A 24,283-nucleotide genomic window follows, 5' to 3' on the forward strand; every position below is an offset into this window, starting at 1 on the left:
ACAACATAAATGAAAAATACTTTTTTGGCGGAGCGGCCCGCTAATTGCTTAATTAAATACACTATTAGGCCTGATTACTCCGGACGACCACGCGCTCGATACCCTCAGCCGCATGATGAAGCGGCGGGACGCCCAGCGGCATTGTGGGATTGCAAAAAAGGCAGGACGGCACCGCCCTCGCGCAGGAGCTCCTTTCGGTCCGTAAAACCGACGCAGAGAGAGGCGCGGCCCCGAGTCGTTTCACGGTACGGCGCCCGTTCGGTGTGCAAAAAAAACCGAAAAGCCGGCTCCGGCTCTCTCTCTGTCTCTCTGCAGCCGCGAGGGCGATCGATACCGCCGCCGCCGCCGCGCGGGTATGCAGGAGTGACCCACTTACTTCCCTAATTGCCTGGCGGATCTCTCCCCCCCGGCCGCCTCGGCTCGCAGGTGAGCTGACAGGTGGGCCGTCTCCGAGCGCTCCGGCGGGAATCGCGGCGGGGGGATTTGGCCATCGAGCGCCCGCAAGACCGTAATCCCCGCCATGTAAACTTTACGCTGCGCGCGGCTTCGCGACTTCGCGGCCGTCACTCTCCAGCGCACCCGATCACCTCGGCTCGGCTTAAGAAGAGCACTGCAAGCGTATTTCAAACGGCAAGCAGCAGCGTGACAGGGAGAGGAAAGTGGGGAAAGAGAAAGAGAAAGATAAATATGCTACACACACAATGCAGTGCGGGGTCAATGCATGGTAGATTAATGCATGGTTACATTACATTTTAATGCAAATGTACACAAACGTGAATATGCATTATTTAAGAGAGTCTTACACTGCATTTAGTTTTCTGTAAAAAAAAAAAAACTCAGTATGACATTTACAACTCGACTCACGAACTGACAGGGACGGAGTAAAAAATTTAACACTGAAGACAAAGAAGAAGAATTTTTTTTTTAAAAGGGCAAGAGTGGAGAGAGCGTACAGAGAGGGAACGAAATGCAAAGCCGCCACAGTTCCACTTCATTAACTTTGCTCCCTCCAACTCTGAGACGTGAAACGCCCTTCAACGGCGAACAGGAAAACAAATCGCCACACAGGTTGTCACTGTTGTGATGATGCGTGCGCAGAGCCAGCTTCCACGGTGTCATGTACTGAACCAACATCAACTGGGCCCCGAGTGACAGCCTGATAAACAGCACCGCCGTGCTAACAGCACAGCTATGGCCAGAGCCATTATAATGTAGCACCGCCATGCTAACAGCACAGCTATGGCCAGAGCCATTATAATGTAGCACCGCCATGCTAACAGCACAGCTATGGCCAGAGCCATTATAATGTAGCACCGCTATGCTAACAGCACAGCTAATGCAGCACTGCAAGCTATGTCCAGAGCCATTATAATGTAGCACCGCTATGCTAACAGCACAGCTAATGCAGCACTGCAAGCTATGTCTAGAGCCATTATAATGCAGCACTGCAAGTTATGACCAGAGCCATTATAATGCAGCACTGCAAGCCATGACAAGAGTCATTGTAATGCATCAAAAATTTAGATGGGGGGCTGTTGTGGCTAATCCTGTTAAGACACTGTTTCAGTGTGAGGACGGGCCATACCGCTCACCAGCGACTCCAGGTGGGAACCCGCTAAGCAGGAATAGTCTTCCTCAGACTCATGCCTGTGCAAGCTCATCCTGCACTGGAGTGAGGTGTGAAAACAGAACACAGAGGCTTGACATCATAGCAGATCTCCTATGAGCATCACTCATCCAAGCCATACGCACACTTTGATACACACTTTGAGCCTATGGCAATCCCACTAGCACGGTTACACGCTGAGTGGCTACTGAAGGATGGGAACTTTACTGGAAAGCGTCCACTGCCGAGTCAGACAGATGGCGGATGTTCCTTCGTTGTACCGTATGTCATACTACCATGGAGGCCGCCAAAGCACCAAATGGACGTGAGTCATGATTTCATGGGGCCAGCTCAAACGCTCAGGCACAGATGAACACACTAATAAAGAAATCACAATAAAATAAGAAGAAATATGTTCTGGAGGGGTTTAGCACATTTAAACTATTTAAACTTAAGTGAAATTAAACGAGGCCGTCCGAGAAAGGGAGGTCATAAAACCTGAGACGGAACCTAATGCCGTGCCATCTGTTCAGCCTGAGGCTGAATTACACCAGCCCATCCAAGCCCCCCTTTTGTCCCCAATCTGGCAAGCTAACAAGTGGCAGAGGAGTAACATTGGTTTGCGCAAACATTTCAGGGGGGGACGCACCAATCTAAACCAGCGCATGCAGGGACTCTGGGGGGGGCGGGGGGGGCAGAGATGGGGCTCTCGGATAGTACCCACTCCTGTTTCCATTTCTCAAACTGAATTCCCAGGTTAGACGTCCATCAACAGCGAGATAACTTTATCCAGCCTTTCAGAAATACGAGAACTACTGCTTGACACAGGAAAATTAAGGCCTAGTTTGAAAAAACGTAATTACCCACGGAACACTGATTTCTTGGAAAAACAGGATGCAGTTCCAGCGACAGATTAGCTGAATCCCACAAATAGCGTGGGTTATAAAAGTGCAGCTGTGTTTTCAGCAAGTCAATAAGGGAATGAAAATGGCATCAGGGTTATTGCCCGAGCTCCTATGATGACTCGAGTTATTAAATTTTTCCTGGACAAGACTAAATAATCTTCAATATAAGAAATAAGCAAAGCACAATGACTTTGTATTCGACAACTGCGTATGAGATATCACACTCATGGGTAGCATACAGTAAATAGGACAGAAAGGGATAGGCTAATGGCTAAGTCACTGCCTCACAAATCTCCTCCTTAACACTTCACTGAGGATGTAGAAACCGGCATCCTGTCAGTGGAAAGCGAGTTTCTACCGTGATTAAGAGGTGGGGAAAGGTCAAAGGTCACTCACGATGCTTTGTCGGCTTTCGATTGCAGGTGGCGTCCATCCCATAGATGGAGTAACACCCCAATTTGTAGCAATAGGGCCCTCCTATGAACAACCGACACTATAATTTCCCATGATGGCTACGGTTCGATGGGCTACACTTAAAGAGACAAGCAAGGGTTTAATAGGAATCCCATGGCTACTGTTTAAATGGATTTCCTGAGCTTGACGTGGCAAAAGGCTATTCATCATGTTGCATGATGCAGATGACCTTTGTGTACGCTTCTGTTTCTCCCAAAGAAGCACGTATGAAAAAGACATCCATATTATTGGTAATTATGTCCCTGACAAACCATGTGACACAGTCCTATGTGGTGTTAAAAAACGAAACAGACAAACTCGACAGCTTTCTCTAACAAATCAGGGTGCACTAATTGTTCCTTCAGCCTCACGGCTCAGATTAATCCATTTTTATATACAGTCTATGGATTAATCGCACGCTCCACACCACACCCCCAGAACAGGCCAACACATTTCTAAAATCTCATTTCAATTCCTTTCGGGGGGTGGGGTGGGGGGGGTGGTGGTAATGAAACATCATAAGACAAAAACCGCCGTAGAGCACTGCTGATCTGCTGAGGGACGTTCGGTAGAGGACGTTCCCGTTTGCAGGCGATCGCTTTGTTCTCCGCCAAGGAAACGGAGGCCTTGAAGCCAAGCGTGGGCGCGGAGATTCGCTTTCGCTCCACACCTTTCCCCGCGATACCGCCACCACCGCCGCCGCCGCCGCCACTCCCGCCACCGGCCCCCGACGCCGCCGTTTCACATTCCGGACACACCGCGCGATTTTAATGCCCGAACCCTCGCCGCCTTCATTACTGTGTACCGAAAGTCAGGATGATTTATGAGCTCGCCGGTAACTGGTGGATGTCTTTCACTATACACTCCAAATCTAATTACCTAAAGCTGTTCGGCTGTGGCTGAAATTAACTAGCCCTGGCAATCTTATGGGGGGGGGGGGGGGAGCTCGCACCGGAAAACTTTCGCACATTACCGCAATTTTGAAGTGGAAAGGGCAATGCGGAAAGGTAAAGGCGACCCAGGCAATTTTCTCTGCATCCGGACGATGACAGCACTCAGTAAACAGTGATGATCCGGAGAAGCACCTCCAACTGTCGTGGGGACTCAGAAACTGTACTTTATTTCAAGAAGAACAAGAGGATGAAGGATAGCTCAAATATGTTCAAAAATTTAATAATACATATATAAATATATTTATATGTACTGCAGCAGCTCACAGTTCCTTGCTATTCATCCCGAGCAGTAACCCAATACTCACTCCCCTTACATCAATTTTAATGTTCGACGATGAATTTGTAATAAGCGGCATCTGAACACAACAGATGTGGTCGTTAAAAAGTACATACACTGGGCACCTATAAAATAAAGATACAAGAAAAGATAATATTTTAATAAAACTGAATTTTATTTACTTTTGGGTCGATACTTACTGTTGAACGAATGAATAATTGTCCTTCGATAACCGGCCTCTTTCAAATCTTTATTAATTCTACATAAATTAATTCTGCACGTGTCAACAGACAGCCCCCTTGTAAATTTTGCCACCAACAACATAAACAGCATTTAAAATGTCAACGCCATCTGCCAAACATATGAGCAGCTGATTTCTCTGATAGATTTTGATAAGAAATAAGCAAGGTCATGTTCAAAATGTCAACGCCAACTGTCAAGCAACTGTCAGTGATTATCTGTTATGTACATCCTCAGCTTATCGTAGATTAACGCAGACCTGTTGCACCGCACGGCGAAAGCCACATTTCTGCGTGTAGTTCCCATCGATTATCTCAAGCTGGTAGCAACAGCTCCCTACATTACCTTTCTCGCACTCTGTGAAAAGATTGTAAAAATAGATTTTTTTCTTAGATTCCGTAAGGGCAAATATTAAATTGGGTTTTTAATGAAGAATTAGCCAGATCTGAATCCGTGTTTTTTTTGTTATCTGCGTATTGAGCAAGGGTCCAATAGTTACTGTGTTAATGGCAGAACAAGAGCTTCCCACTTTAAGATACTGAATCTCAATGACAAGAGATGTAGGGAGGGACTGAACTCAATAAAGTTTCATTAAAAAAAAAAAACGGAATATGACCTCAGTAGATATTTGTGACTCTTGGTGATAAATGCATTCCCCTATTTCCATATACAGTACGGTGGGAAAGAGCAACCAGCAGCTAAGAATCTTTAAACATCCAGGCCTGAATGATGTCCAACCTGTCCTTCATTTGAAGAGGCAAAACGGGAGCACTCCGCAGCCCTGAAACCCATTCGTCATCAGCGACCACCGTTTTCCGGGGGGGTTGGGGGGGGGGGGGGCGCGTACCTGTTCACAGTGCCGGCCCCATGCATCACGTTTAATCAGGCTCTGCCTTTCAACCTTGGAGATTAGAGGTCCTGCGTTCCCCGTTCAGGTGCTGATTGAAATGGCTCCGTTACCTTGACGCCACTAATGACTTTTTTTTGTAACCTCTGCAGAAGGTGGTATTGTTAGACATCGCCGCTGGCAACCCGCCACCCTGCCCCTCCTGCGGGACCCGCAGGGGCGTGAGGAATGGTCGCCATCTTCTCCGCCTCCGCCTCCCTGTGTATTCGGGTTTCCACCATCGCTCACTCGTTATTACACTAAGGACGTCCTGTAGCTTTAATGGCAGGCAGGTCAGGAGAGATTTTGGGAGTCGAGCCACTTCGTCTCATTAGACACCATCAGGGAGAAATGAGGGGATCACACAACCGAGTTTGCCTGCAACAACAGTCGTAGTTTTCCCAAAACAGAATCTGCAAGGAATTTTCTGGTAAATTTATGACAATCTACGGTAGGGTTGTCCACAATATAAGCAGGGAAGAGACAAATCGCCTATGGACATTGCAGATGAACAGTTGGTCCCATTCCCTTTATAACAGTGATTTTGATATATTGACCAGAAGTAACATCACACAAGTAAACAATACGTCACAATACCCAACGCTGTCATAAGACACCAGTCTTCAAGGGACAATTCCACAGTTCCTTAATATCCCAAGTAACTGATATTTAAAATTGATAGCAGTGTGCCATTAAGTCCAAATGTGTTAATTGTTCAGAAACATGGAGTTGTGAACATGGCCTGGAAGAAGGAGACCATGCAGCCTGTTGATAAACCATGATGAACCCCTGAGAAAACCCTCTCCACTCTCACCGAAATAACTAGGACAAGCAGGTGCACTTCAACAAGGTGTCCCATACTTTATTATCCCAGACGGCTGTGGCCCACCTGTATGGCACTGTTGCCGCTGGATGCTTCTTTGAGATGTGTGGATTTACAATTCACAGAATTTTAGGTTTTGGCAAAATTTAAATGAAATTGTGCAACTTGCATTTAGTGACATTTAAATTTAAATGAAGGTGTTTGAGAGCTGGGTTATCAGTGGTTCCCAAAGCCCATTTCTGAAGGTCTACCATCCGATAGGTTTTCCTTCCAATCCCAATTTGGCACACCTGATTCTACTAATCAGCAGCTCAAGAAGATAAAGGGCTGTGTGCTTTGTTAGGGTTGAAGTGAAAACCTACAGGATGGTAGAGCTGACAGGAGCAGGGATGGGAAATCGCTGGGCTACATGACTCAGCTAATTGCATACAGGTGCCAGGAGTCAAACAGCGAGGTATTCGGGGCTGCGCCTTTGACCGCGGGTCGGGTCGGGTCGGGTCTGCTAAGCCTGCCTGCGTCGTGAAATCAAGCAGAACCAGCGAGCGACACAGCGACAGAAATAAACTCCGGGCCAGGTGACGATCGCGCAGAAGAGACACTGCGAAAGAAGGGGGGTGGTGTGGAACACCACCTTTTCTTTCTGTCTTTGTCTTTGTTTTTTCTAAACCAAGTGCAACCCGCCTGTTAGCATTTTAAGTGCCTGTTTGCTGAAGGTTGGTTCAGCCTCTATGCAGGCACTGTGCAGCAGCAGAGGGGACTGAGACTTCCCTCTGGGCTCAAAACAATGGGGATCGGACCGCAAACCGCTCTCCTCCTGTACAATTCATCCATTACATTACAATACATTACAGGCTCTTATCCAGAGCGACTTTTTAAATAGCATTTACATTGCATCCATTTATACAGCCGGATATCTACTGAAGTGATGCAGGTTAAGTGCCTCGCTCAAGGGCACAACGGCAGTGTCAGACCCGAGAATCGAACCTGCGACCTTTAAGGTTACAAGACCAGTTCCTTACCCATTACACTACGCTGCCGGCCATCCGCGCATCTCCGCATGGACTTCCTGTATGCAGCGCCCAACCGGAGATTCCGCTGCCAGACTTGGCGGATCGCGGCTCCCCTCGCGTTGTAAACAGCAGAGCGTACGCACGCCCCTTTACCGCCACCCTACAGAGCGGCCCATCGGTCAGGCAGCCATTTGAGGCGATCGCAAAATAATCTCTCAAAGCCGCTACGGCCTGCTAATGAGCGAGCGTAAATAATGAAGTGAAACAAAGGCTATTAAGATCAATCACTCTGTCACCGGGGCTAAATATGAACGACGTTATCGATTCGGTAGCGGCAGGGTCTGAAACGTACTCCCCCCCCCAACCCCCCCACGAGCGCACACACGCGCGTTCACATAAAACGCTGATAATGGCTGTGGCTATAAAGGAATTTTTTTCGGGGGTGGGGGAGGTCTATAGGAACTCACTGGCATGCTTTCAGTCAGGGACAATGCCGTAACAATCAGCCGGCTCTGCATGAACGTCCTCCAGTTCCCTGAGATACAACACTGCATCCTGATCCCTGCTCCTTGGTGTCTTATGGGACCACGTCAAAGTTAAAGGGGAGCTTTCAGGAGTTATACCTGGGAATTAGAACATCTCTGACCATAGGGTCAAAAGTACTGATTCCCAGGTTAACCACTGCTAGTATGAACCAAAGACACTGTAACTCAATAGCTCCTGTAAGCTAATCAGATATCTTGAGCGGGTACAAATTTAAATCCCACCCTCCACTCCCACCCCAACAAATTTATTTTGGAGGAATAAAATATTATTTCAACATTGGGTTGAATGCTGAGCCACCTCATCAGCAGATAACACAAAAGATTTTTATCACATTCATTTTAGACTGTCAAGGTTAATCAACAAAACAGGGACTAATTAACAATTGAATCCTGAAGCTCTCTTCTGTAACTGTGAAATTGCATTGTCCATATGCAGACTGACACACAAAGGAGCACATTCAATCTAACAACAATGGCACTTTGTCCATAACTGCGATTTTTGCATCGAAGCAGGTATTAACAATCTCCACCACCCACCCCACCCATTTCTCACCCGAATCTAAAATCCCCCATTGCAACCGTAGGTCCCATCCCATCGCGAGCAGGTGCATTCTGGGACATGTGTGCAGTCAGACTACTGCTTCATTTGTCCTCTGCAAACGAGCTGCCATGACTACCGTACTGAAGAACTGAGCAGCTGAGGCAGCAGGCAAACAGCAGGTGCTCAACTGACCAGAGGAGCCACTCAGGAGCAATGCCCTGCTGACAGAAACCCTCCCTCCCACATAATTAACCCTCTTCAATTACAGCCAATTACACGCTGCACAATGGGCATCAAAGCCACAGTTAATGCCAGTGCACAAATGACATGGGCCGTGAGGTTCAGGCCAGTTATTTTGCTATTATCCGTTATTTCGCCATTATCATGGGAGGCTGCTCACAGATTTGACATTTCTTAAATTCTTATCAATCATCACAAGTTATGCAGCCTCTGAAATAGATTCTGTAAACTGTTATGCAAGATTGCGTTTTTTAGCAATGCACATGCATCATACATTTGCACGGTAGGAGTTACATTTATTTCCCCCCTCCTTAGAACATACAGTACGTCCTCTCCAGTGAAGGCTTTCAAATGTCTCCTTATAATGCTGATACGTTTTGCTGGTTTTCTTTGGTCAAAGTGATCCCAACTCGCAAATTATTATCAGTTTCATTAAACAATTATAGATAATATCAAAATAAAATTCATGACTGCGCATAGGCTACATTTTTAAAAGTTCCCAATGCTCCTGGAAATACATGCAATTATTTCTTAGCAAACCAATGACTGGGTAGCCTTCAAAATTCTATAACAAGCACAGTACATGGATATGCAATGTAGGTTATTATACACACGATGTGACAACTAACCACAGAAAGCTCCTATTCAAATTCTGTCAGGGTAAAATACACACAGACACAGACAGCAAACATAGATTGGACCGGATACTTCTACAAAGCCATAGTCTGCGAGTTGCAGGCCAGGCAGGCCAGCGCGATATGAGCATTTCAAAGGTTTCCATGCACCAAAATGAAAAAGAGCGACGTCAGAGCCACAGGGGGGGGAAAAACGCAGATGCAAACCACGGCTGGCGTCTATTTTCTCTCCCGAGCCCAGATAATTTCCATTTTCTCCCCAACCTAAAATGAAGCTGACAAGTAGCCACGCACACTGCCACCCCTGCATAAAACTACCGCTTCTGTCCCCCGGAGAAACAGGGCGGCTATTTGAATATCGGTTTAGTTAGGTTGTATGTTGTGGATTTTTCAAAATTATACACATCGTGCTACAACCCCTGGACCACGGGGCACACTATAATTCAAATTGTTCCAGTGCAATGCACTCTGGAGGAAACTCACAAGGAGAATTCCCAGGCAAAGCTAGTTTACATTAAAATCAGACTGAATCTGGCTTCCTGTAAAGTATAACAGTCTCATACAGTAGCTTACTGTTATACACAATACTTTGAAATAGCGTAAGACAAAGTAAATAATCTAGATTTGTATTTTAGCACTATGGATTTAGCACGTTCCTTTCCACATTATTATATTATTATTATAATGAATGACTGCGCAGCCCCCATTGTTTCCCTTTAGGTGAATGCCAAAGTGTGATTATACTACGAAAGAAGTTTTAGAAAATTATTGAGGAAAAAAAACAAAAGAAAAAACTTGTGCAGCAGATCATAAAGAGGGGAGGAGTCATTGGAGGAAATTACGTCCCCACAACGCTCAACGTCCCCGCAATGCCCATGTGATGACGAATTGAGTGGTTTCGTCGTAAACACCATAACGAACGCGGGGTAAAATACAAACGGAATGAAAAGAGAGAAAAACCTGAATTCACTTCGGCGGTTCGGGTTCACCAGAAGCGGGGAACTTCGCCCCTCGTTCCTGTACCAGCCGTGATCGAGACCCAAGTTCAGAGGGTCAGCCCCGCCGACAGCGCTTAGAAAAAGATGTCAGCACAGGGAGAGCTGCAAGCATCCGACTAACGAGGAATATCGCACAGAAGCTAACTCCCAAAAAAAGCTGCCCCGGAGGGCAGGATTACAAGGCGGCGCTTCTCGAGCGTTTCGAAAACCAGCCTAAAACAGGAAGTGAACCTTTACACCTCAGCGCGTTACACCTCAAGTCGTTACCAGGAAGGCCCAGGGAACAGTTGTCCTGTTCTTTGGCGGAAAAGCCTTTAGAAATTCACAGTCTAGAGATCTCTAAGAAGAGACCTGGGGTGAGAACGTGTTTCCTTTCCATGCGCTTTTACGTGGAATAGGGTTCTGCACTTCACGGGAGTGGCAAACGGTTGTTCTGGAAAGACCAAGCAGCGAACGTAGGGGGGGCAAAGAGGCAAAATTAAACAAGACATGACTGAGATCATGACCATAACAATATACATGGAAAAATGCCTTCCCGCAGCTTGTAATCACATATCAGAGGTGAACAAGCTTTAGTGGCTTGAGCCCATGCATGCCAAAGAACAGCCAAGCCCTGGACAACCTACTGGTTGGCCACCAAGGCCCGCCATCCGACTGTTAACATTACCAGCCTTCAATTAAACAAATTAATTAAAAAACGCTGCCAGGTTTCAGTTTCCCTAATCTTATTGGCTAATCTAATTTCTCCTCGTTATAAGCGGTTATTTAAAAATGCAGATACCTAATCCCACACCAGCTGCCAGCCTGGAAAAAACAAAACAAAATAAATAAATAAAAACACTATTTTGGCTGAACATCTACAGTATAAAGGTAAAAGGAGGACACTCTACATCATCACACTTTTTTTTTTTAACAGTCGAACATAGGCACAGACACTAGCTAGACGCGTTCATTACAATACTTCAGGAAATGTGCCGTGAAAGGTGTGTGTCGGTGCATTAGATCCTTCTTATTTGAAATCTGATACAAATTCTGGGAGTTACACTCACTCCAGTCACAGGGGAACTGGCTCAGACAACAGGATTCTGCTCTGGACGTCGTTTCTGAGGTACATCACAGAGAATTACGAAGGCTATTAATGGTTTTTTTGCTTCAGAAGATTCTGAGGTTGCTACAGACAAGAACAGCCACGGGAGAAAAGCAGCGAAAACAACACATCGATAACTCCTTAAATAGAGTTATTAGAAATTTAGTGCAGAGGCTCCGATTTATTCCTTATCCTCGCTTTAAAACGAGAACACACATTTTCCAGAGTCTCTGTAATAACGTATTGTTGAAAATTAGCTGAGGAAGTGCTTTCTCATTTTTCAAGTGTAATAATAAAGAAATCACCCACATCCAGTTTAAATTTACACAAAAAATATTTTATTGGTAGGGTTGACTTCTTCTAAGAGGTGAATAATGAAGGTTTAAATAGAGCCCATGGTTCATTTAAAAAAAGGTTTGATAATATCATTTTCATGATATTTTCATTTTGGAAAGGACAACATCAATGTCACAGCTGCTGAAAAGAACCAGTTCAGAAACTTTTAATAATCGAATTGTTACACTTCATCATTGACCCTATTCATAAGGTTTCGTTTCACCAATTTTATATGTGTAGTCTTTCATGGGAGCTGTTTCTTGTTGTTTATTTTAGTCCTAACCCCCCGCCCCGCACCCCCCATCCCAATCCCTACTGTAAACAAGCTCTTGGATCTATCTGATTATACACTTCTATTTATAAACAGTAACCTTCACTATCATCAGAGACGGAGATAACTTTGCGCAGGTCTGGATGAATTCCGCGTTCCAGAGCGCTCGTTCTCGAGCACCGCCCCCCAGGCACTGACTCCTCCCATCAGCGCTGAACCAGGTGACCCCGTAAACGTTCTCCCTCGACCCGGGGGGACAATCAGCCACCCACGGAGGACGCATCCCGGCTTCGCCCCATTACGGCGATGGCTACCCTATTCCCTTCCCGCGGCCTGCATTGTGAGCGTGTAATAAGCCTGGGGGAACATGACTTCTAATGCGATAATCACTGCTGCGCTAGAATGCAAATGCAATTTGGCACGGGGGAGGAGCGCTTCCCGTCCCCGCTGCCTGCGTGTTTTTTAATGCGGTGTCCGGTTTCCCCTCAGAGAGGTGACAGTTAATTCCCCCGGGAGAGACCCCAGTGGCAGAGGGAGAGAGAAAAAAAAACCGGGAAATAGCCACCTATTTTTCTGGCATCTAATCCAGTTATGTGGTTGTTGTTTTTGTATTTTTAAGCCGATTAATAAACAACTGTCCTGCGTGTAATCTCTTAATGGTGATGGCAAGGCACGGGCAGGGTGTTAGTTGCTGAATGTGTGAGTTTTTACATTATTTGATGTGTTCATTCTCGGTTATAAATTCTCTTCTGTTGGACACTTAAAATGCAGGCCCTGACCCATGCGTCGAGAAGGCTGGCCTAGAAGGCTGCTGTGACATCACAATCGGTTTCTCCCGGCCAACTGGAATGCAGGTCCTGACCTGGGCTTTGAGAAAACTGCTCTATGCGGCAGTTGGCATATACCTACAGTACTTTGAAAACGGGCAGACGGACAGAAAAGTCAAAAAGAAACAGTGATTAGCAGATATATACCTGCCACGAAAGTAACTATAAGAGAACCTTCCAGAACCCGAGGGAGTTCTTTGTTAGCGTCACTTGTTACCCAGTTCTTACACCTGAATCCCTCCCACTGTCTGCCCCTTCCCCACTCAACCAATTTCCATTTTTCAGGTGGCAGGTGTGATAAATAACGTCTTTTTTTCCCCGTGTTGGAAGAGGGACGTTTTTTTTGGCCCTCGGAAGCAATCCTTTGGCGGCGCCTCTGTCACATGGATCGAGTCCAGAGCGAGAATGCGCCGTGCGCATGAACAGAACGCCCTTTTCCTTAAAAAAAAAAAAAAAACCCCGACCGGAGGAGGCTTTCAACGGCCTCGCCCTCGCTCTTCTGCCGCTACTGCACCGTGACGCTCGTTTGCTGTGCATTCATTTTCAAAGCTCCCGTAAAAAACGAATAAATAAATAAATAAATAAATACATACGTACATAAATCAGCGGGGGGGGAGCGAATGCGTCTCGTCGACAGCATTGATTTGTTGATTTAAAATTCCATTGGACGTCAGGGTGAACTGAAGGCTGCCTCCGTAATGTATGCGGTGGCCCAGCCAAGAGAGGCCGGGGCTCGACCGCTCCGCATGGCTGGGCTTATTACAAGGGGCGTCGTGCTTTACAAATGAGGGGGTTCGGGGCAAGCGACAGTGTCATACCTGATTGAGCCGCGCCTAAATCACCTGGTTTCGTGGCGGGCGGGGGGGGGGGGGATGATGGGATGGTGCTGTTTTCAGAGGGGTCACATGATCGCGTGACTGTCCCCCTCATAACCATACACGGATCAGAGAAATGGGTTATGGATCATGGATTATTCCGCAGCACTTTCCAGAGAAGCATAGAGAAATATGGGGAAACATGCACGCAAAGGCACACATGTACACACACACACACACACACACACACACACACACAGACCACATACAAAGAGGGTCACATGTACATGTGAATTTGTACATGTAAATAAGACTTGTAAACATGTGAATAAATATGCACATTTAAAAGTTATGTTAAATGTTATTTACATTTAAATCATTACATATTTGCACACCAAGACAAGCAAAAAACACACAGATCCCCCCCAAAAATACAATTACAACCTGCACACACACAAACACACATACACACGCACCCCCATGCACATGATCACGCACACGCACAAACAAAGACATGCACACACCCACGCACACGGACACAAACAAGCATGCATGCAAAATCACACACACACACACACACACACACACACACACTGGATGCAACACGCAGAGCCATAAAATTATTCATATGAATCACACGATCGCTCAGTGCATAGATCAGTAATAATGTTTAAATTTCCCCCCAAATTAACCAACAGCGGGGCTGCAAGAGAAATACAGGGTCTGGGATGAGTATCTCTAAGAACAATGACAATTCATCTCAGGAGGAGATATGGCCAATCAGGTCTGACCTTTCCCTGGGAAATATGCCCCGGATAATTACAGCATTAACTACTGTACAGTTTTCTCACTCCCCAATCAATCACCGAACTGGACGGGAGCATTATCAAGCAATAGGTCAGCATACTAAATAACCCCGCCTTCTCGGGCCTAAACCGCCCTTCCAAAACTCACTCATCGCCGCGTTTAAATCGAGAGAGTTCTCACGGGCTGTTTTTTGCGCCGGCGAAACGGCTGTTCCGTACGCCCGTTTCCCCCGAAAATTACAAATCATCTGGGCACGCGAGCGGCGCCTTCCTCGAGAACCCAGGTGATCAAACACCGAGGTGCGCAACCACGGTAACAAGAACAAGCGGTGGCAGCTCTCATTTTTTAGGATGATCAAAGGCAGCTTCGGCTGCCGGCCTGCAAGGAGAACGTGGTTTTTGAGCACACCCCGCCTGCTCCATCGCATGCAGAACTGCACACTGCCTCGTCCTATTTCCAGTACTGATGCTAAGCCTACAACATGAGAGTACGGCCGATCCAATTTTAGGGTGTCAGTTGTCCCGGAGTCTCTGAAGACTTCCTTGTACACTAAGTCTAGGGGTCTCCATGGCCATTCACCTGAGCACCTTCCCATGTGGGATATCGTTTTTTAACTAAGTAAACACACTATCTGCATCATACTCATAACAATTCTGCGATTTGAAGCATAATTTTTGTTCCATTTTTTTTTTTTTATATCCCTGTCAATTCTTTATAGCAAAAATAGATGTGTATTTCTATACACACACACACAAACACAATAAGCCTAGAAGTTCGCTACACATTGAAAGACTTTTTTTCCCCTATGGGGATTACAAAATTACTTCCTTTTCTATTCTGCAGAAAAACACGCACACAAAGGAAACTACACCGGTATCTCCAAGGCAACTCTGTTCCAATCCGAAGCCGTTCAGAGGCAAGACCATTTCAGCTCTCGTATCACAGCGAGGCTGGCGAGAGAAAACATCCCCTTAATCCTCTTACTGTAGCGCATATCATGTTTCTGTTGTGTTATTTATTATGTAGGAAGCTCGGTGTTCGTCTGGTTAAGGCAGGGACATCTTAATGGCCGCCCGGGATGCAATTTACCACCGCGGTTCGGTTTCTGCCGAGCAGCCCAAAGCCGGTTTAGGAATTCATCGATTCTGCGTCCGACGCGCAGACGCTGACCCGATGTGACAATCTTAACACCGCTCGCTCCGTTAAGTGTGCGGAAAAAATACGTTCGGAAAAATCCGCACGGCGAACGAAAGCAGGCGGGCGGGGTTGATGAAAACAAGATTGTCCCCTGCATAAACGCGACGGCGGAGGAAGCGTGGCCTCGTTTAAACGCAGTTAGGACGGCCATCACGGCGTCCGCAGCGTTTCCACCGCTGTTCGACAGTTATTTTGAATGTTTCACGCTGATAATTGAGGCCCTCTCTCTCTCTCTCTCTCTCTCTCTCTCTCTCCCTCCGCCCGCCGGACGGAAAGGTTATCGAGCGGACTGCGGAGCTCCGCGGGTGATGAACCGCGCCTTCGCGCCGTGTCATATTTCTCCCCGCTTACGTCACTGTTGCCAGCCTTCCACCGAGAGCCGTATTCTTCCGCTGTAACCACACTCATCCGAGGGAAGTTATTCTCCGGTGTCGTACGAGGAGGAATTTTTTAGTGGATTATTTAACCTTTGGCTTCACAGAAATGTCAAATTCTCAATAAATCTAATGCACACAGAATTAAACGGAGGAACGGTGTTTGGTTAACCGCACAGAACCAACATTAACCCAGCAGGTGCCCCGCAAATGAACTGCTTTCTCCCAGAAGAAGTCCTGCGTTGGGCCTCAGACCAAATAAGATTCTCTTTTTAAAAAATTACCCTTTAAAATGCAGGTTGTGTAATGGGTATACTGAGCTTATCGCCCGTAACAAATGCAAGAAATATTTAATTTGCTAGAAGACAGTGAAGATAAAATGATAAAATATCTCTTCTATTCCAGTACATCCACAATGTTACCTTTTGGCAGTGTGGACAAGCTTCAAGGCAGCGTACATCTGTGTATATCAGGGCTGCCCAACCCTGTTCCTGGAGACCAACCATCATTTCAACCCTAATTGGGCACACCTGATTCTACTAATTAGCAGCTCAATGAGATCTGCAGCTGCTGAATGAGGCGTGCTTTGTTAGCGTTGGAGTGGAAACCTACAGGACGGTATATTTCCAGGACGAGGGTTTGGCAGCCCCGGCATTCGCCGTCATATTTAAAAGTATTTTTATTTTCAGTCAATTTTAATCAGAGACGATAATAAACGAGCTGTGAAAAATACTATTTCCATTAAGAGCGGCGCCAGAGGCGGCTGGCAGGTAGCGGATGCGGCTGAAGAACCAGCCCTTTGTGCGGTGATGCGCAGGGCCACGGTGTGGAATCCAATCCTGCGACTGTGACCGGCAACCTCGCGGGGCACGGTCGCGATTCGCCGTGGCATTGCCCATGCCCACCGCCCTCTGCTCATTGGCCACGCGCAGTCTGGCCTTCACCGGCTGCTGAAGTCGGTCCTCCGGCAGAATGACAGCGCCGCTCACCTGGTCCACCGCGGACAGGAAGGAAGCAGTCACTAGCTACGCGTACTTCGGCAGACACGTTTCGTAGGCACTCAAGAATCAGTGAAGGACTCCAAAAGCTCCCCCTGGACCCCCTGGGCTAATTTAAAGTTTAGGCATATTTTTTTGGCTGCAGTGTACGTGTCTAACCTGCGGGGGCAGTGTGACGGCCTGCCTGTGTCGCAAGAGGCAGTGAGAGAGTGACAGGCAGCTCTCCCTTAAAGGACTGTCAAACTTTTCAAAGCACGGCCTCTATTTATGTAAGCCAATCACAGGGAAGGAATGGGAGCATGCATTGTGCGAGCTGTCACAAGCTAAAAATCACAGCACCCACAGCAGCAGCTAGAGATCAAAGCATTGTCTCAGCCCATGAATACACTGCCCTGTACACATTCAAATGCAGATGACAGTTGGGTATGACGCTAGTTTATTTTTATAGTCACTGTCCAGTGATGCTCAATTTCCACACAAATTTTGTTCGGCAGTGGATAGTGAGCACGAAGGCTTGTGCGGAAACATTTTCTTGAAAGCCAACCCTCTAGGTTAGTGGTGTCCAAACTGCAGAGTAAAGAGGCCTTGAGCTGGGATGTGACATGAATATGAAAAATCGAAGTTACTGAAAGCACTTTCTATTGACATTCGCACGCATCAAGCACTCCACTCGATGCCCAATACCAGTGTTTCCCAACCCTGTTCCTGGTGATCTACCGTTCTGTAGGTTTTCACTCCAGCCTTAACAAAGCCACACCTCATTCAACAGCTAGAGATCTTGTTCAGCTGCTGATTAGTAGAATCCGGAGTGCCAAATTAGGGTCGAAACAAAAAACCTACAGGATGATACAGCAGATCTCCGGGAACAGAGTTGGTTACCACTACCCTATAAATATAGTAGATTTGACATAAGTTAAAATAGTTTAATTGCACATTTGAACATATACTATTCCACTTTTTAAATAAGGCGTGAATAACAGGGAAAATGCATCTGCTTATTAAATGGGTCCTGGGCACAGGAAGTTTGTTAACCACTGATCTATAAAACAATCAGGTCAAATTATGCAATCAATATTGCGATACGCACTGAATTGCAGTGCATATTAATGAGCGTTAGTTAGGCATACAATTGTCTTGTGCTATCTAAACAAGGATATGGCATGCCAGTGAACACATCCTAATTAAATTAAAGCAGGACTTGTCTTGCTTGGTTTCAGATTGAGAGTTTTTCACTGTCTAATCATCACAGAAATATTCTTACATATACCACAAAAAATGTACAATTAACGTTATTATCTATCTTGTTTTGTCGTAGGAGTGATTCTGTTTACCGTTCATAGACCATGGCAAGAAATAAATTGTATGAGGGTGGTTTATCTTTTTAGCAGAATAATTTTTCTTTAATTTAAGACTTAGACTTTTCACAATTAGTTTTGCTAATATAAAACAAAAGCAGCAAGATATCGAGGCACTGTGTTCTCTGTTTTGGAAGACATTATGCCTTTCCATAGTAAGCTGTGTACAGCCTAATTAAATTAGCCACACATCTCAGGTCTTAGCATATGTAATGTGATGTTCCCAGAGGTGCCACAATCAACTTACAACTTACAAAAAGGGAGAATCAGAAAAAAAGCTGTTCAAATGTCCACCTTTTTTTTCCCCGCAAAAAAAAAAAAAAAAAAACCCAAGGAGGAGGCAGATGTTGACCAATAAAGATGGATGATTACAGTTAGCCAATGTGTTAATAGAGCCCCGATATTAAATGCTGCTGAATTAGCAGCAAAGGCAACACTGAATACATTATATCAGTCCCTCTCCGAGCTGACCAGCTGAAATTAACGTCCTGGGGCCTTTTCCTCAACTGCATTTTTTATATTCTACATAAAATATATATTAAAGTCAGTATTAATTAGGCATCCCCTCTCGCGCTAACCCGCGCGTCGCTAGCGTTCCCTCCAGTGAAGTCGGCAGAAAGCCAGCTACTCGCAAGCAGGGAAAATCTCTAACAGCGGAGTCAGGAAGGAGGACTACAGTATTCTCCATCAGACAGGAAGCAGCGCCCCGGGATCTCCCCCCTCTAACGGGCAGCCTCACGGCGAACAGTGGGCCGCCTTCTGCACCGCCAAAGCGCTTGTTCGCACGGCACATTGCGCACACCAGCGGGTGGGGGGGGGGGGGTGGTTATTCTGAGGAAACACAACTTCACTAAGAGACCCAGTAACTCCACGGTTCTCTCACTGCCATGGCATCACAGCAACATTGATAAAATAACCTTGCCCCCCCCCCCCCCCCATCTGCAGTGCCTCAGGATAGCTTTCCATGTCACGCATAACTTAGTTGGGGGGGGTGTATCACACAGTGAACTCGCCAGGACTCAGCTAGCAGATTTCAACCAAGAGTGTATATTTTAGCTTTCACATTCCCAACACAGACATGTTGTGAGAAATACCTGTCAACTACCTGCTATGAGACAGGAACTACTGCTTATATTCACACGGCAAGACTGACATCACTTCCTATCTCCGGAATATCGGCACACACAGTTCTATCTACAGTTTGGGCAAGAAGCAGCACCTGGAATTTTTAATTGACCGGACTGAATTAAAAAGATATTGATGGGAAGAAGGAACTGAAAGACCTCCAAAACCTAAGCGATTAATGCTACCAAATACAGATGCAGATGCAAATACAGACGATGGCAGGCTTCCAAAAATAAAGGGACATTTTGAGGGATATAGCTTGGCCGGCATTGCCACTGCACAGGGACAAGCGGAGGACACTCGGATGGAGGGATGACCTCCAGGAACGCCTCAGTTTTCTGCTCTCAGTACCGGATCAACCCCGTGGGGGGGGGGGGGGTGCTCTTATTTAGAGGCCGCCAGCCCCCCCCCAACCCCCAACCCTGTCAGTCTTAACCAAATATCCCCCGCTTCTGCCTGCCATTCGCTCGTAGAGCCTAGCGCCACGCCCACCAGATAACATCCCCCTCCCCCACCCCCGCCCGCTAAACAGGCACCCCATTAAAAAAAGATGCCGCCCCCACAACGTGTAGGAAGTGCGCTCCGAGCAGCACGCCGCAAAGTAAATATTCACTGAGCGTTCCTCTGGGGGGGGAGGGGGGGGGTGCCATGCAACCACATGGTGGTCGAGAGCTATTTATACACCCCCCCTCCTGACCGAAATTTACATAACATAGCCCAGGACCACCAAGGTGCATGAATAAACACACACACACACAAACACACACACACACAAAAATGATCCGGCATTAATACTGATGAAGCACTGAATAAAACATGGAGGTAACGCAAGACAAACTTCAGGGATAAATAAGTAAAGAGCGGCGCAGCGCTCCCCTGATTTGAGTGTTCAGGGGGGCCTCGGGTGCCCGAAGGTTCAGAGCAGCGGGTTCAAGCAAATGGCGGGTGACGTCATTCCAACGGCCTGCTCTGGTCTTCTTAAATGGGATTCGCGCGGAGCAGAGCTCCCTTTCGTCCTTCAGATCAGGACACGCTCAGTGGGCGACATAGCTCAGGAGGTAAGACCGATTGTCCGGCAGTCGGAGGGTTGCCGGTTCAAACCCCGCCCTGGGCATGTCGAAGTGTCCTTGAGCAAGACACCTAACCCCTAACCCCTAACTGCTCTGGCGAATGAGAGGCATCAATTGTAAAGCGCTTTGGATAAAAGCGCTATATAAAGGCAGTCCATTTACCATTTACACAATAATGCAGCCCATATGCGTCCTCTGCGTGCCCTCGGCTGGCTCTGAATAGTGTAGATCGAAGGAAACAGCCGCACAGGCCCTCGACGCTAATGAAAAAAAAAGAAAGACACTTGATATCAAACGTACTCAATATTCGGATTTTACAGAAGGGGAAGCACTTTAATAAAAGTTCACTAGAGACGTTCCGCTTCGGTTTTTCCCCCACTCATTAAAATCACACTCCAAGTATCACTTCAAAGAGGGGATGTGTTCATTTAGCACTTTGTTTGATTGAATAATGAAAGTAATTTTTTTACTTATCCATCTGGAAAGAAAATTATTCAAATTACACGACAGCAACCATTAAACTTGCTCTGAAAATCACAACCAGCACAACAACTTCTCAACGGAACGACATAATAGCCATTTTAACAAAGGCTCTAATCTGGTTCACTAGCATCGCTGTAAAAAATCTGGCAGGCCAAATCAAACTCTGGTCTTCAGAAACATGGACTGATTCTTGTTTCATTGTTCTTTGCGTTAACAACCATCCCACATCCCACAATGCAACATTAACATTACAAAATAAGGCACAGCAATATTTCAATATATCGATATTTTTCTATATAAGCTTCCTTCATCGATAGGCTGTATAGCAGAACAGGTTAAACTGTTCAGCCCCAGAGTATCACTCTCCTACTCTAAACATTAGGACCACAGCACAATTCGGTCCGTAAAAATGACCGCGAATTAACATCAGGTGTAGCAGTACGGTCTGAGCTTCCCCTGTCTGGCGTAGCGTAAACCCAGAAGACGCGGCTTCCGTTTGAGCAGCGGAAGCAGAGACGGTGGGCGAATAGCAGGTGTGGTAATTAACGGCGTTCGCGTCCCCCCCCCCCCCCGCGGGGAATCCGAGGGAGTGAAAATTACGGGCGTGGTAATGGACCCTAGCGACGGAGAGGACGAACCGCCCGCCCCAGCGTGCGTCACCGCGCCAGGAAGCGGCGCGGAGGAGGAGGCTAGCACCGCCGCGCGGGGAGGGCTGGGAACCCCACCCATTCCGGATGAGGAGGTTTCAGCGCGCGGGCCGTCCGCTACAATCGTGTTTGCAATAAAAACAGGCTTTTTTCTTCTCTTTTTTTTTTAAAAAAGGGCTGCCTTTCTTTTCGTACTTTTGCAGTTGAAGCTCTCGCGGGTAAACTTTGGAATCACTTACAGAAAAACCCGAGCCCTTCTGTTTTATCTATCAACTCTCCTGAGTTATTCCTTTTGATGATATATTCCAAAGACCACTTTAGTCCAAAGACCACACCGGTACATTTATTACTCAAAACATATTTTTTCCCTACGAGTGGTTCCTTGCGAGAATTTGTTTCCAGCGGGGTAATTTAAGAGGTGGACTAGGGCAGGGCGTTTAGTAAATTCACCCAATAAGCCCCACAGATTAGATTTCCCAGGCACGATTTGAAGCTAAAAGACAATGACACTTCCCGAGCTAACACAACCACGCGAGCCAAAACAGATTTAAATCCAATTTAAAACCTCAAATTAAGAGCGTGGAGTTCTGCGCCAGCCGAGGGGTTTGCGGGCACACGCAGGCTGTTTGGGGAAACGTTCGGGACGCTGGTGGTGTAACCACCCTCCACCACCCCCGCGCATTTTGGTGCCGGGGAAAAGGGCCTGAGCTGTTAAACTTGCACAGGAGCACTCAGGAACACTTCCACCCCCTTGGCCCGAGTTTAAAAGGACGCAGCTGGCCGTGGGGGGACGGGGGCCGGGTACAAGGCCTCTCTGTCCTGGGCGGTTGGGGGGGCTGGTCGGATGGGGGATGCAGGTGATCCCCGGGAGCTACCTCCGCCCAGATTTACAGCGCTCCCGCGTGCGCGGAATGGGGAAAAGCGTAAACCGTAAATCCGGCGCCGGGTTACACCTTCCTGCTTTACGGCGGCGCCGCTCTCCTCCATCGGGGGGGGGGGGGAGGGGGGCGATAAAAAGGTAATGCGCGATCAATAACCCCGGGCAGGGTGAGCTCGGCGCTCCGACAATGGCCAAACAAAGCATAAAGGCGCGAGCGCCGCGGCATTAATAACGCTAGCCCGAGTCATTCCTGCGCGCACGCGCGCTAGGCTAACATCTGCGCCGCCAGCTCGCGGCTAACACCTCCAAGCAAACCTCTCCGGCTTGACAGTCACTTTTTGTTCCGTCTGCATTTTAATCACCTTTTTTTTCTTTCTTTTTTTTTCGCGCTCTTATAAGACGTCTGGCTCCCTGAGCATCCTGAAGCAAGTTGTCTGGCTGTCAGGAGTCACTCCCCGGGGCAGGCTTCTGCTGTGTGGCGTCCGCTCGCGAGCACCCATCTGCTGGGCTGAGATCTAATAGAGGCCCAGGCCACTCCCTCGGGCCTCCACTACACCTGCGAGCAAACAGTCTGTTTGACACGCGCACACACACACACACACACGCACACGGCTGCTGTATCACTGACAAACAGCTCAGGGCACTTCGTCTACATGAATGACTTCCACCTATCCACCACCTCCCTCTTCCTGGATCCAAGTGCAGTGTGAATTCTTCATTGAAAAGTAAGCATATTTAGAGAGAGGCGAGTAAAATGGCTGCTTGCTGCACTGGTCCTGCAGTACACGTTACTAACAGAACAGTACCCCACCGGCGAATTAAGAATAACAGCCGTACTAGCTTTCCTTCTCTTTGACAGACCTGTTGCCGAGGTTAAACGGTGGCTTTTAAAATCATCCCTGATTCGATACGGAGCCAAGCTTTTTCTCAGCGTTTCATTTAATTCCGTTTGGTGCCCGATACCGCGGTCCCATAGCGCGCCATTGTCTACGCGCTCAAAACATCCCAGCGGTGATTCTAAAAGCATTCGCGCGTTCGCTTAAAAAAAACACCGCCGGCGTCACTCCTGATGATGACAGCTTCATCAACAGAATCGACCGTTATAAAGGCTACCTGACGTTTCGTTTCACCGCAAATTACGGGGATTCGCTTATCTTACGGCCAGGACAATGCGGCTGTGGAGAAAGAGCCTGACAGCCGTATCACATCATTTATTCATCCGCTCAGGGCTGTCAGCGCGCGCGCCACAAATCACAACCGGCTTCAAACGGGGGGCCTGGCTCGCAGCTCCGAGCTTCCCCTCGCAACCGCCGGCGTGCATTTCATTCCCCTCTCTCTCTCTCTCTCTCTCTCTCTCTTTCTCTCTCTCTCTCTCTCTCTCTATCTGTCTCTCCCTCTCTCTCTCTCTTCTCTCTCTCTTCCTCTCTCTCTCTCTCTCTCTCCTCTCTCTCTCTCTATCTCTCTCTCTTTTTCTCTCTCTGTCTCTCTCTCTGTCTCCCTCTCTCTCTCTCTCTCTTTCCCCGGCGAGCCCCGAGCAGCGGCTCAAAGATGCTGAAAACGGCAGAATTATGTAAATTTTCTAATGACGGAGGTAGATAATGAGGCGCGGCCTTGGTTCCGCCAGAACACCCCCCGCCCCTCCCCCGCCCGCCCCCTTCCGACACCCCCCGCCGGACGAAACCGGCAATTTTCACAAAGCCCCGACATCGCGAGCGCCCTTAAGGTCCGTCCATCAGGCGCTCCGGAGCGCGGGACGGTCCCTGGGAGGGAGAGATAACGCCGCACGTCTCCTCCAGAAAAAAAGAAAATACAAATAAAAGAAACGCTGACGAGGACCCCGGCGGGCGGGCGGGCGGACGGACGGACGAGAGCGGCGGGGAAAACCTCGCCGGAGCGGAG

General features: G+C 47.5%; 1 protein-coding gene across 2 annotated transcripts in view; it reads right to left on the reverse strand.

Annotated features, from left to right (window-relative positions):
* The window catches only part of b4galt2 (UDP-Gal:betaGlcNAc beta 1,4- galactosyltransferase, polypeptide 2), a 125,494-nt gene that overhangs the window by 75,078 nt on the left and 26,133 nt on the right, over positions 1-24,283 (reverse strand). The window lies entirely within an intron of this gene.

The sequence above is a fragment of the Anguilla rostrata genome, chromosome 6 (genome assembly GCF_018555375.3).
Source record: "Anguilla rostrata isolate EN2019 chromosome 6, ASM1855537v3, whole genome shotgun sequence".
Classification (NCBI taxonomy): domain Eukaryota; kingdom Metazoa; phylum Chordata; class Actinopteri; order Anguilliformes; family Anguillidae; genus Anguilla; species Anguilla rostrata.